This window comes from Podarcis liolepis, assembly GCF_965112155.1.
Source record: "Podarcis liolepis genome assembly, chromosome: 7".
Taxonomy (NCBI): domain Eukaryota; kingdom Metazoa; phylum Chordata; class Lepidosauria; order Squamata; family Lacertidae; genus Podarcis; species Podarcis liolepis.
In genome coordinates, this window is record NC_139561.1 from 61,263,923 (window position 1) to 61,277,320 (window position 13,398).

The 13,398-nt window shown below is 46.8% G+C and overlaps 1 protein-coding gene across 10 annotated transcripts in view; it reads left to right on the top strand.

The window, feature by feature from the left end:
• ADGRB2 (adhesion G protein-coupled receptor B2) overlaps window positions 1–13,398 on the top strand; it is a 160,342-nt gene that overhangs the window by 50,548 nt on the left and 96,396 nt on the right. The gene's annotated exons all lie outside the window — the stretch shown is intronic.

Consider the following 13,398-nt stretch of genomic DNA (forward strand, 5'->3'; position numbering starts at 1 on the left):
GTGTCCTTTTTTCATTCTACAAATCATCTCACAGCTGATCTGCATTCTGCAGCCTTCCTGGGTGCAACACTGCCTGAAAACACCATGATGTCCTTGCCTTTCCCAACATGAAATATGGAGACCATAATGTCGACTTGCCTATTGTACTGATTACTTTGCAGTAAGGCTCCCTGACATAATTATGGGAAGCTCATTCAGCACTCTACGGTGCTATATAAATACAGAGCTTCGTTATTTTAAGCATTCAGTTTTTCAGCTCTAACAGAGTTGCAGAAAACCTGATTCATCATGTATCTGATGAAGTGGACTGTAGTTTGTGGAAGTTTGTTTCACCATAATAAAATGGTTATCCCTTAAGGTTCCATTTTGCAGAAAACCTATTGACTCTTCAGCCCAGTTTGGACATAACTCCAAGCCGAACCATGGCCAAATGTGAACATGCAAGGATGCAGGTGCCCTCAGTAAATATTGTGGCAGCTTTATTTTTTCTTTGGTCCTGCTTCTACTGCACCATCCAGAGCTAAACCATGGTTTGGCTTAGCATTATGTCCAAACTCAGGCTTATGGTTTGTCTCAAGCCCTACAAACCATGAACTGTATCCAAGGCTTGTTCTTGGCTTAATGCTTGTGATTCATGAGTTCAGTGGTAATGGTAAGCCAAAGCATGACTTATTTATGGGTAATGTGATAGCAGTAGGGATGGAGGAGAAATTTGACTTGGTTTTCATTTAAAGACAAACTTGCCTAAGTGGCACTTTCCAAAAAGATACGAGAACAGGAAAAAACAGCCATCCTTCAGAATTCGCACTACTCTGAATTTTGCAGTGCAATTCTCCAGCCAAATATTGTGCACAAAAATACTTATATGACGGTGAAGTGTGCAATGTAAATGCAAGTATTAGTGAAAACAACACACAAAACTGCATTATAATAGGAAAAAATGCTTTGCAAAGATTTGTATATTAGGCAAAATTGTGACAGCTTCCCAGAGTAGTTCAACCTGAAACAATAACAGGAAAAGCTTTAACTACCCTTCTCCCCCACCCTCTGTCAAATCTCCCCAGTTCTGTTGGTTGCATAAATTGGTCCCGATTGTGCCCTCTAGACGGTTCCCTCCAGGACTCATGAGTGCATCTGAGCATGTGGGTGAAATATACAGCATGAGAATGTGCTCAGAATAGTGGTTTTTGGGAATCTGGGGATGATTGACAGAGGATGGAAAACTCCACTCAGTCACTTTGCTCTGGCTGCTGTCAGAGTCAGGACTGTGGGCATGCTGGACTCACACCATGGCCGGAGCTGGCACCTCTCGCATCTTTAATTCGCAGTTCTGGGCTTTGATGGTTCCCAGCTGTCTTTTCTGCGGGCTGTGTGTGTCTATCTCGCTGGCATCTCTTCTGGCCCATTTGTCACTGTGGCTCACAGATGTCATGCAATTTCTCCGCTGCCCGGGTGCAGCTCGCTGGCACGCAGAGCTCCTTTCTTACTATGCGAGAGAATCTTCCAAAACCCCCTGCAGGGCCAATATGCCTTCTGTGGCACTAAAACATGGGCCTGTGGAGGCACCCCCTCCCCTCGTGCCATGCTGGCTGGCTCTTTGGGAAACGAATCAATTCACAGCCCCCCCTCCAATTCAGGCATGTGCCACACCGGCCTTGGAGACAACTCTGCTGAGGAGGTTAGAATGAAGATCGTAGGAAACCATCAGGTCACCATGGCAACTGGTATGCCAGAGGGAATTGCCTTATGCAAGGATGATTAGGGAGAGGAGAGAAATATGTATGATCTTCAGCTTGGTTTTATGGGGTGGAGGGGAATCAATAGCTCATGGAAAGAGGAACAGTGCCGGGGTCTGTGATGGGTGGTCAGTTCTTTGGAAGGCAGATGCACCACAAAGTAACACTTTGATGTTCTGGATTTGATTCTATTCAGCCAATCAGAAGCGGAACTTCAGGCTTCACATAGTCGCCAGGTTCTATCAAGGACAGGCAAGAGGGGATAAGGCCTTTGGTGTTGTGCTGTGATGGTTGATGCCCATTTGGACTGGTATGGTGGAAGGCAAGGAGGCCATAGTAGGTGAAGCCAGACTGAATGATGGGCAGAGTCAGAGCCAACGACAGGTGGAGCCAGCTAATTCTAGTTCATTGCTCATCCTCTTTGCCTGATGTATTCTTTGAGGTAAACAGTAAGACTAAGCTCACCCAGTCACTGCCACTCTCTGGACTGGTTGTAAATTAGAAGGCAGGCAGGTGGGGCCTGGCTGAGGTTGTGGGGCAGTTCCCCACTCACCCTAATGGACCAGCCTTCCATAGGGTAGCAGTACCCAAGCAATGGAATGCTGTCCCCCTGGAGGTTTGGTCAAGGCTCCCTATGCTTCAGAATTTCTATTGGACCATCACAGCTAGAGATAGGGGAGAAATCTGATTCAGTTCACACATGAAACCAGTTTTATCAAATCTGCACTCTCCAGAAGAATGTGGGAACCAAAACACAGCTATCCTTTGAAATTTGCACATATATGAATTTTGCAGTGCAGTTCTCCAACCAACCAATGTTTAGGTAAATGTGTGCCTAAAAATGAAACTGTTAGTAAAAATAACATATCAAAATGTATTATACTAGGATAAATTGCATGCACAAGTGTGTACATGAGTCAAAACAGCATGCAAAAATGTGTTTATTAGGGAAGATTTTGCACACCAAAATGCTGATGAATTTTCATGAGGATTAAAAGCAAAACAAAATCTGCAGATTGCTGTCAAAATGTGGGAAACGAGATCTAAAATAGGAAAAAATAGAAACTGAGAGGACTGAGATTAACAGATTCCACCCCAGTCAAGATCTGCACCATTTTGCTGGACTTTCGGTGAGGGTGTTGCTTTTGAGGCTTGTGGTTACCTGTAAATTCTTTGGTTTTTTTTACTGGTATGTTTTCACTGTGAATGTTTTGGGTTTTTTTCATAGTAATTTAATTGCTGGTTGTAATTTTATCTGTTAACAGCCTTGGGGGGCCTTGGGGCAGAGAGGTGGCCTATATACATATTAAATAATCAAACAAAGCAATAAAGGTCACATAAGCAGTGAGGAAAAGGAGTCACACAACCCACTCCCCATTAGGTCTTGGTGCAGATTCCTGTCGCTTGGTTGCAATGTGCCTAGAGTATAAATGCTGCAAGGGTTACATGATCCCTTTGCTTGGTGGCATCTGCTTGGTCTGAAGGGGTTGTGTCATCTGGAACAGTGTGGGGTCACGTGACTCCCCATTGCAATCTGATTGGAGGAGAAGCTGGGGTTAGTGTCGCCCTGTCATTGGTACATTATCTTGGTTTGTTCCTCCCATTGGCTCTGCTCTGTCCCCACTGTGGGAGGCAGTATGCCTCCAAATACCAGTTGGAGGGTGTGGCTGTTTTGCTCATGTCTTGCTTGTGGGCTTCTCATCAGGGCACCTAGTTTGCCATTGCAAGAACAGGATGCTAGACTAAATCAGCCTTTGGAGGCTCTTCTTATGTTCTGTTGCTAATTGTGTGTGTACGGGGTGTGGGTGTGTGTGGAGGACATCATTGTATTGCTGTCGTGTTAGACCATGGATCCTGTTTCCTAGGACTATGGTGGCAGTAAAGAAGCAGGTTTGTTTTAAGGAAGAATAAATTTCTTCCTCTGTAGCTGGTAGGGGATTGTTTTTTTCCCCTGGTGGAATTTTTATTTTATTTTTTAAAATGGTGCTTGCATGCAGCGGAATGAATGCTTTCAGCGATGAAGGCGGCAGGGCACGGATTATAGAGTGTGCAGGGAAAGTTAGTAAATTTGGACCCATTTTATGGAGCCAATAAGTGTCAAGGCGATCAGTGCGGCAGAAGCAGCAGCAGCAGGGGAAGCAAGAAAGGTCCCAAACAGAGAGGCTGGTGGACCTTTGGCTTCGGGGGTGGTGGTGGTGGTATGCCTGTGTGCTGAGAGGATAATGCCCAGGTTTTGATAGCTTGGGAGGGAAGGGAAGAGAGAATTGTTGATAAATCGCACCAGTGACCAAGTCCTAAAGGAGGTGATGATGGACTCCCAATTACGCTGCTAAAAGCCTTCCAGACATGTCGCCCTTCCAGATGACCTGTTTGTTCAACATTCATCCTGATTTGCTTGCACAAAGCTTACGTGGTGGTTAGACCATGTCCGGCCTTTATTGAGCATTCATTCTGGTTTGTTTATGACAATGAGCATTCATCCTGATTTACAGTACTTGCACGGTGATTGCCCTTCTTTGGGTTACTGATTCGTCCATTCTGCATTTTTCAATGCCTTTCTTCACCACTTGCCGAACTTCAGTTGTTGTTGTTGTTTTGTGCTAAGGCAACAGAATGCTTTAACACACTTCAACTGCATGAACCTAAAGTTGTGGTGTGCTCTTGGATCCCTGTCACAGAATAGTGAGGGCCCGGAGGCAGCCATAGTTGTAATTGGCTAGTAAGATGACCATCATTCTGTCAGGGGGGTGAGTCTGGAGAGGACACCGGTGTGTTGCAAGGCACCATGGGAGGGGAGATTCATTTTGTGTGTAGGTGTCTCTGGCTGCCATTCATGTCTATGGGATGATATAGGGGAGGTTGCAGCCATATTTCTTCACTTCCACAGAAGCTAATGAGGGATATTCTGAGAGGAGCAATGGCAAGTTCTGAAAATTGCTAAAATGCTCCCCTCCCCAGCTGCCTGCCAACAGGACCACATCAGGTAAACACAGGAAGCTGCCTGATACAAACTGGCATCAGCTATCCAGGGTTTCAGGCAGTGGACATTCTTGGCCCTCCCTGGAGATGCCAGAGACTGAATCTGCAAAGCAAATGATCTACAACTGAGCTACGCCCCTTTCCCTTAATCAGACCATTGGTCCAGCACAGTATTGTCTACATTAATTGGCAGCGACCCTCCAGAACATCAGGCAGGGGTCTCTCCCAGTCACCTTTTGCATGCAAATAATGTGCTTGGCCAGCTGAGATTTTGGTGGCAGTTCGAATCCCTGTGACGGGGTGAGCTCTGGTTGCTCAGTCCCAGCTCCTGCCAACCTAACAGTTTGAAAGCATGTCCAAAAGTGCAAGTAGATAAATAGGTACCACTCCAGCAGGAAGGTAAATGGTGTGCTGCTCTGGTTTCACCAGAAGCGGTTTAGTCATGCTAGCCACATGACCCACATGACCCGGAAAAACTGTCTGAGGACAAACATCGGCTCCCTTGGCCAGTAAAGCGAGATGAGCGCCACAACCCCAGAGTCATTCGCAACTGGACTTAACTGTCCTTTTTCCTTTACCTTTTTTAGCTTCTTTTATTCAGGATGCAGATGTGCCTCAGATGACCTCCGTTCATCAGGTATCTTGCGTTGCATTCCCTGTGCAATTTCTTTAAGCCCAGGTGGGTGCAAGGAGGCCCAAGCTATTGGTGGGCCTGATCCCTGGGAGCATTTCCACAGGGGCCGCCTGAACTCCAGCAGGAGCTGTGGTGGCAGCTCCTCTCTCCCCACACTCCCTCTTTTTCTGTCCAGGGAGATTATTGGTGATATTAAGGCCAATTAGCATGTTTGCTTTTTATTCATGGCCATTTGTTTTCCTGTGGCACGAAGCATCTGCTGGGCCAATAACGGGACTGTCTGCGGGGCGAGGGAAGCAGCCTCCATCCAGCCCTCTCCCCCTCCCTCCTGCCTGGACATGAGCACAGGCCCTGTGTGGGCCGTCTGTGGCAGCCCTCGCCCACTGTGACCAGATGGGAGGCTATCATCAGGAGTGGCAAATAGCCCTGCTTTGTGTAATTGACAGATTGTTATCAGCAATACTTGACTTGTGCCTAATAATAATAAAAAGGAGAAGAGGGGAGAAGGGAGGCGGAAACCTGGCACCGCTTCTGATGGCTAAGCAGGGGAGAGCTTGGAAAGCCTCTTGTCACATCTGAAGGGCAAGGGAGTTAATTAGGGCTGGTGCTGCAGCCTGCGGGTGCAGCTTGCTGGTGTTGCTATGTGCGGAAGCCCTCTTGACGTTTCCTTCTCTTTCCTGCAAAGAAAAGTCTCTTGACTTTTCAGGTAGGACAAGAGGGGGAGGTGACAAGCAGGAAACCCAAGAGATGGCATTTCAGCAGTGCAGAATGGGGACGCTACAGTGCGACTACATCTTACGAGGGTGTTCGGTTCCAAGAGTACCATGTAGACATGAAAACATGTATGCTCCAACAATTCCTATGGAACTGCCCCCACACTAGTGGCCCTAGCCTTCCAGAGCTGGCAGGCTGAGTGGGCCATGCCCCTCAAGCAAGGCAGAGAGCTTAAAAGCCCTTTCTGCTCCAGGAAAACCTGGCATGGAAAGAGCTTTTAAGCTCTCTGCCTTACCCGCATTTAACATGCAAAATTTTGCCCAGCCACCTGCCAAACTCCTATGGTTGAAACTGCGTTAAGTTAAATGCGCATAAGATACAATCAGACTACATTTGCAAAACCTGTTGCCCATTTGGTGTGTACGGAATGGAAAATCTGTCCCAACAATGTACCGTAAATCTCAGGTGTCAAGGGCCAGGGTAAAGGGGTGAGTCTCCAGCATTTGCTCAGAACTGCCTCTCCCCATATAAACTGACCCAGATTCTGTGTTCATTATCTGAGGCCCTTCTTCATGTGCCTCCTCCACATGAAGTCCAGAGGGTGGCAACATGAGAAAGGACCTTTTCTGCAATGGCTCCCCATTTGTGGAATGCACAAATATATTTTTAAGATGCCAGGCAAAAAATGTTCTTCTTCAACCAGGCCTTTGGCTGATTAATATTCTACAGCCTTTTAAAAGTGTTTGTGGATTATTGTTTTGTTGTTTCTGTTTTAACTATTTACTTGTATTTTTATCTTGTGAACTGCCCTGAGATCTGCCGATAAAGGGCAGTATATAAATCTCCCCCCCCCAAAGCTGTATAATGAAGGTGCCAGACACACCTTTGTGGGGAGTTCCAATGTGTGTGTGTGGGCGGCTCACGCACCCCCCCAATCAGGTGGTGTGGTAAGGTGGGTGGGGTGTTGGTCGTCTTGGGGGCTGACTTTGGCTCAGTCTTGGGGCTGCCCCTACACTGTTGCCTATTATAGCCAGTGCTATTTTTCTAGAAAAAGGTGCCGGAACTCACCACAAACACCTCCTTTGTTCTCTTATAAAGCCAATGGCACCCACCTGAGAGGTATCGGAACTGAGTTCCAATGAGTTTCAGCTGAAAACCCCCCCGATTGTAACCATATATAATTCTTTCTTTGTCCCCATCCCTCTGCTAGGGGAGGTTTCCAGGGTCCTGCACCTCTGATAAGCTGCGTGGTTTTGGGAAGAGGTCTCAGGCTGCAGTAAAAGCCCAGCCTGCTGTCTCTTTTTAAATCACTGCACATTCTCTCACACTGGCATTCCCTGGTCCGATTTTAAATAAGCCCTCTCCTGCGGTCCTTTGCGGCTTCCCTTGGGAGTCTCACTCTCCTGCCTAATAGAATTTTCACCCTCCCCGATAACCCCCTTTCCGCTCTATTCCTGGCTCCTTTCGCCTTCATTGCTGCCCATTTTTTCTTCTGTCGATCACAGATGACACAATCTGGCCCCCATTACTGCAGCAGATGAGCATCACGTTGCCTTTCCTGTATTTATTGTTACTGGAAACCCCAAGAAAGCCAGGGCAGTGTCATTCTATTACAGTCTATCTAAAAGGGAACAGCAAATGAGGACCCAAATGCACCAACAGAGCACTTAAAAAGCAAATACAAGGTCCTCTTCTCAGTTCTACTGAGATTTTGTATCTGGAGTGTTTGGTGTAGAGAGATGGCAGCATTGCCTTTGCTTAGCAGAGGCAGGACCAAGGCTGGGCAGCGAAAGTTGGATCCCCTCTTTGACCAAAGAGCTTTGACTCTGGGGAACGTTGAATGTGATTTATTTCTTGTTGTGCAATAGCGAGTGCCTTGGGGCTGTATTTGAAAATAACTGAGCTACTTTGTAAATGAGTTTGCAGTTCTGGGTCTTGGTGAGAATAATGCCCCCAATTTTTTGGCTTCATTTTCAGGCCATTAAACTGCGGTGGGGGGCATTCTGGCTGTTATTGAGGGCAGGGTGCATGATCAGTGCTGGATGTAGGGCAGTGCAGGCGATTCCCCCACACAGGGTGCCGAGCCGAGGGGGTGCCCCAAGACCTACCTGTGGATGAAGCTTCCTCATGGTCAAAGCTGGCACATCACCATTCACTGCTTTCTCCTGCCACTCTCCCAGAGTCACTGCTGAAGTCAGAAGACTCACTTTCCTGGACCAGGTACAGTGGCTAAGCAGATACCCATAGGAGGTAAAGGTAAAGGGACCCCTGACCATTAGGTCCATTTGTGACCGACTCTGGGGTTGCGGTGCTCATCTCGCTTTATTGGCCGAGGGAGCCAGCGTACAGCTTCCAGGTCATGTGGCCAGCATGACTAAGCCACTTCTGGCAAACCAGAGCAGCGCATTGAAATGCCGTTTACCTTCCCGCCGGAGTGGTACCTATTTATCTACTTGCACTTTGATGTGCTTTCAAACTGCTAGGTTGGCAGGAGCAGGGATCGAGCAACGGGAGCTCACCCAGTCGTGGGGATTCGAACCGCCGACCGTCTGATTGGCAAGTCCTAGGCTCTGTGGTTTAACCCACAGCGCCACCCGCGTCCTCATAGGAAGCTCAGTGCAAAAGCCCCCTGCCCTTTTGTGATTCCCAGCAACTAGCAATCAGAGGCATACTGCCTTCAGCACTCCAGAGGCAGGACACAACATAGTGATGGCCACCCACTTGGATGGCTTGAAGACAAATTCAGGGCAGTTAAGGCTATCAGTGGATGATAAGACTATGGGTGGCTGGTTGGCATGATGGATATGCTCATGACCGGAGGCAGTAATGCTTATGAATACCAGCTGCTGGAAACTGCAAGAGAGGAGAGTGCTGTTGTGCTCATGTCCTCCTTGCAGGCTTCGCACGAACAGCTGGCTGGCCACTGGGAGAGCAGGTCTGACCCAACAGGCTCTTTTAGCATTCTTACGTAGCAAGCACCACTAAACCCAGGGGGACTTGCTTCTCAGATGGTACCAGGATAGCCCATTGATTATTTAATTTCTATACCGCTTAATGTATTAAAAATACGTATTTCCAAGTGGTGTATGCAAAAGCAGCAGCAGCAGACAGCTAAAACAAAATGTTGCAAAGATACATAGTCACACATAAAAATGTTAAATTAATACGAAGTTATTCATAAGTGTCAATCAATACCCATTCATTTCCCTTCTGACGCACCCTCTTTAAATCTTGCAACTGCCTGCCCCACCTTGTTCAGAGCAATGCGGACCTCCAGCCTGCTTCAAACCCTCTCCGCAGCAGGGAGCAGCCGGAGGAAGCCTGCCAGCGCCTGGCTTTTCTCTTCCCTGCACTGGAGAGTTTATGGAGCCATTAAAGAAGGCAGCTGGTCCAGTTTACAGCCAGGAGTCCTGCTCGGTTTACCCTGAGGGTAAGACTTTGCGGCAAGGTAATCACATGGGGATCGTATGTGGGGAGGAGCATCAGGACCCCCTCCAGAGACCCTGCGTGCTCTGTGGAATAAACCCTGAAAATGGGGAAGAAAGGGTAAAATTCTGTAAGATTGGTTTGAGCTGATCTGCCCTCCCGACCGCATCTCCCCAAGCTCTTTTTCTTGAACAGGGAAAATCCTGGGCAGCTTTTATCTCCGTATATATAAATGTGTTAGTGGCAGTTCTCCTAAAAGTATTCAAAGCTATTTACAATCAAATAATAAAAAAACACAGAATAATAAAACCCAATTTAAAATGCCGATAAAAATAAAAAACATGCAGTATAAAAAGGAAAACGTCACATGACACAAGCCAGGGAGAAGCGACCTGCCAGAGTTAGCTAGAGGAAACTCCATGTGGCCCTCTGCTCCTCTCCACCTGGCCCTTGGAACTTTCTCCAGGTCACACCCTTTGCTGGCCCTCCGTCTCACTGTCCTTGAGGGTTTTTGCCTGGAATTCTGAATTCTGATAATATTTATTGCTTGCCTGGATGGAGGAAAGAGAGGGATGTGAGATGGTGCTGGAAACTAGCCTACAGTGCCTTTCAATCGTCCTTTTTGCTTTATTATTATTATTTATTTACATTTATATGCGTTGACTATTTTTTAAAAAACCAGTCAAGTAGTGTATAGTGTTTATGAAATAAATAATACATAAATTGTATGTGCCCCCACCATCCCTAAGAAGCTTGCCTAGGAAGGAATGTGACTGTACCCCTGTCCTAAAGCCTGAAGGTAAAGAGGACCACCTGTGTTGCCCATACTAGGTTAGGAGGTTGGGCTCTGCGTACATATACCAGACCTGGTCATTGCAGGGCCTGATGCCTCATCCTCCTGCGCTGGCACACCCAGGGCCAAAATTCTCTTGATTGGTCCAGCATGGCATAAGTGCCATGACTGATGATTTTTTGCTTCTCGTTTTGTATTTGAGAAAGACCCCTTCTCCAGACTAGGGCTGCATATACACCATACATTTAAAGCACACACACCCAAACCCAAAGAATCCTGGGCACACTAGTTTGTTAAGGGTGCTGAGAATTATAGTTCTGTGATGGGTAAACCATGTTTCCCAGGATATATTTTTTTTTGGGGGGGGGGGGAGGTAGAGGAGATGTCCTTTAAATCTATGGTGTGTAAGCTGCCTGGGTGGCTTTTAAAAAACCTTTGATGGGGAAAGTAGGATAAGGGGAAAAGAATCAAACAGCCCCTTCTCCTTTCCCCTCTCTTCCCCTTCCTGACTCGCAGCTGACAATGCATCTTTGTCAGGCTTTTATACGTTCCTGTTAATTTCACGCAAAGTGCCCTTGATGGATCTCTTGTTATTTTTCGTGAGCTGAGCCATAAATTTGTGACATCTCACTGTAGCAATCTGTTAAGTGCATCTTGAGGGTGGCGGGGAGGAAGAAGGGCTCTCTGTGGGTCTGCATGTGCCTGTTACATACCACATGGAGAGAGAGAGAGAGAGAGAGAGAGAGAGAGATGCTGGTTCCCAGAGGTGCTAGAGCCGGAGTGGAAACTGACCAGGAGACTCTGCCTAAACCTGGTGCTTCTATGTTGTGCCAATTACTTCTTCTGGAGAGGCCAAGAGAAATGTAGTTTAAGTGACACCTCCCCCACTACCCTCACACACTTCATTTACTCTGTCTCCCTTCTGCGTCCAAATTTATTATAGGTCATGGTTAGGAATTCAGTCCAATCTCCTTCCCTCAGAGCACTCTTTGCAGTAATGGGTTGTCATGTCCCAAATAGGAGTCGCCTTGTCAAATTGTAACCTATCCTGGAATTTGCTGCTGAAGGGTGGAAAATTAATGTTATCACCATCATCTGACTGACCATAGTGATGACAGGAACCTGGATTAGATGTGTCTCTGCTCTGATCCAGCAGCCAGGCCCTTCTTATGCCCGAATCTTCTCCCTCCCTGGCACCTGAACCATTATTGTAATTGTGCCATGAGTGACAGGAATTCTGGGAAATCATATTCGTTGGTGTGCCAGGGAGGCTGCTATTCATCCACATACACACCCACTCATTGTCACACTCCTGATAACTTCTCAAACAGCTGTGGAAGTGATGTCCGGGGGGTGGGATTTCCAGAAGGCGGCGGTTTGTCCGGGATCTTCGACAAGTAAACCGGAAAAAAAGTTTTCAGGGTGTCCTGGTTTTTACTTTTTGAAATATGGCAACCCTGCTGGAGCCACCCACCATTCTTGCCTTGCGCATGCACACTTGCTATGCCTAACCCCCAGGGCTGGATCTAGACACATAAAAGAAGTTTTTTCAGTTAAACATGTTGCAAACTTTGTATGAGAAATCAGATTAGCAAAAACAGAACTCCACAGTGCCATCTGGTGTCACAGTGTTAGAATGCATAAACAATGCATATAAAGCATATATTTTTTCTTTGCCAGTGTAGCTAAGTCCTAGATCATGTGTACTCTGCATTTTAAGATTAAAATAAAATGTTGTGCAGGCAATGCAAGATTCCTGCCAAGAAAATTTGGATTCTGTGATTTGTCTGAATTATGCAGTTAGGGCGAACTGGCACATTTTTCCTTTCACTGTGCATAAATTTGTTCTACATTTTCTTGCTGTTTCACCAAATCAGTAATTGTGTGGCTCGTGGACAAGCAGCTCTGCTCCAGCAGTTGTTGCCAGGACTGGCCTTCTCCAGTCTTGTCTCTTTTTGGAACCCACGCAGCTTCCTTAGGTTGACTGTGCATTTGTGTGAAGTACTTCTTTTCGTTTTGTTATTCAGGATTAGTTTCCCCTGCATGCCCCTTGGAGTGCGCTTATTTCAGGAGAAAGTGTGGCTTATGAAACACTCAGATAAATAACACGTTGTCTCTCCTCATCTTACTGCATGTTAGTTTCACATGATTCTTTCCATTATTTTATAAATTTCTATTTTGTCAACCTACCCCAGCCCAACCTCCCCCCCCTTATTAAGATACATGAGTACTGACTTTACATACTTATACAGTGGTACCTCGGGTTACATATGCTTCAGGTTACATACACTTCAGGTTACAGACTCCGCTAACCCAGAAATAGTACCTCAGGTTAAGGACTTTGCTTCAGGATGAGAACAGAAATCGTGCTCCAGTGGCGTGGCGGCAGCAGGAGGCTCCATTAGCTAAAGTGGTGCTTCAGGTTAAGAACAGTTTCAGGTTATGAACGGACCTCCAGAATGAATTAAGTACTTAACCAGAGATACCACTGTACCTAGAATTTCCTCTCACTACCTTCAAGCCCCTTCTCCAGTGGCGTAGCGTGGGTTGTCAGCACCCGGGGCAAGGCAAGTAATTTGTACCCCCTAACCCGTGGATTTGCGCCCCTAACGCGTGGATTTGCGTCCCCTAACCCTAACCCCCAGATGTTGCACCCGGTGCAGCCGGCCCCCCCTGCACCCCCCACGCTACGCCACTGCCCTTCTCAAAGCTCACCTTTCCCACATTGCCTTTGGCTCAGTTCGTCAGCCTCACCCTATGGGGAAACTAACCAGATGTAACTGAAGCAAATGGGTGGTATTCAACTAAGTTTTACCCAAAGTATTGGAATGTATGGGCCTGACTGAGCTACATTTATTGATTTCAGTGGGTTTACTCTACTCTGAGTTAAACTTGGTTGAAGACCACCCATTTGCTTCCCCAGTTTTACTGACCCTTCCATCTTTTCAGTGGCCCTTCCAGGTTCAAATGGATTGCAACTCCTTGAGGCAGGAGCTTGTCTTTTACTTGGTAAAATATTGTGCACATTGATAGCACATGATGATGATGATGATGATGGTATTTTGCAGAGTACAGAGAACCCTTCAGAGCATGCAGATACATCCTCCCCACTTTCT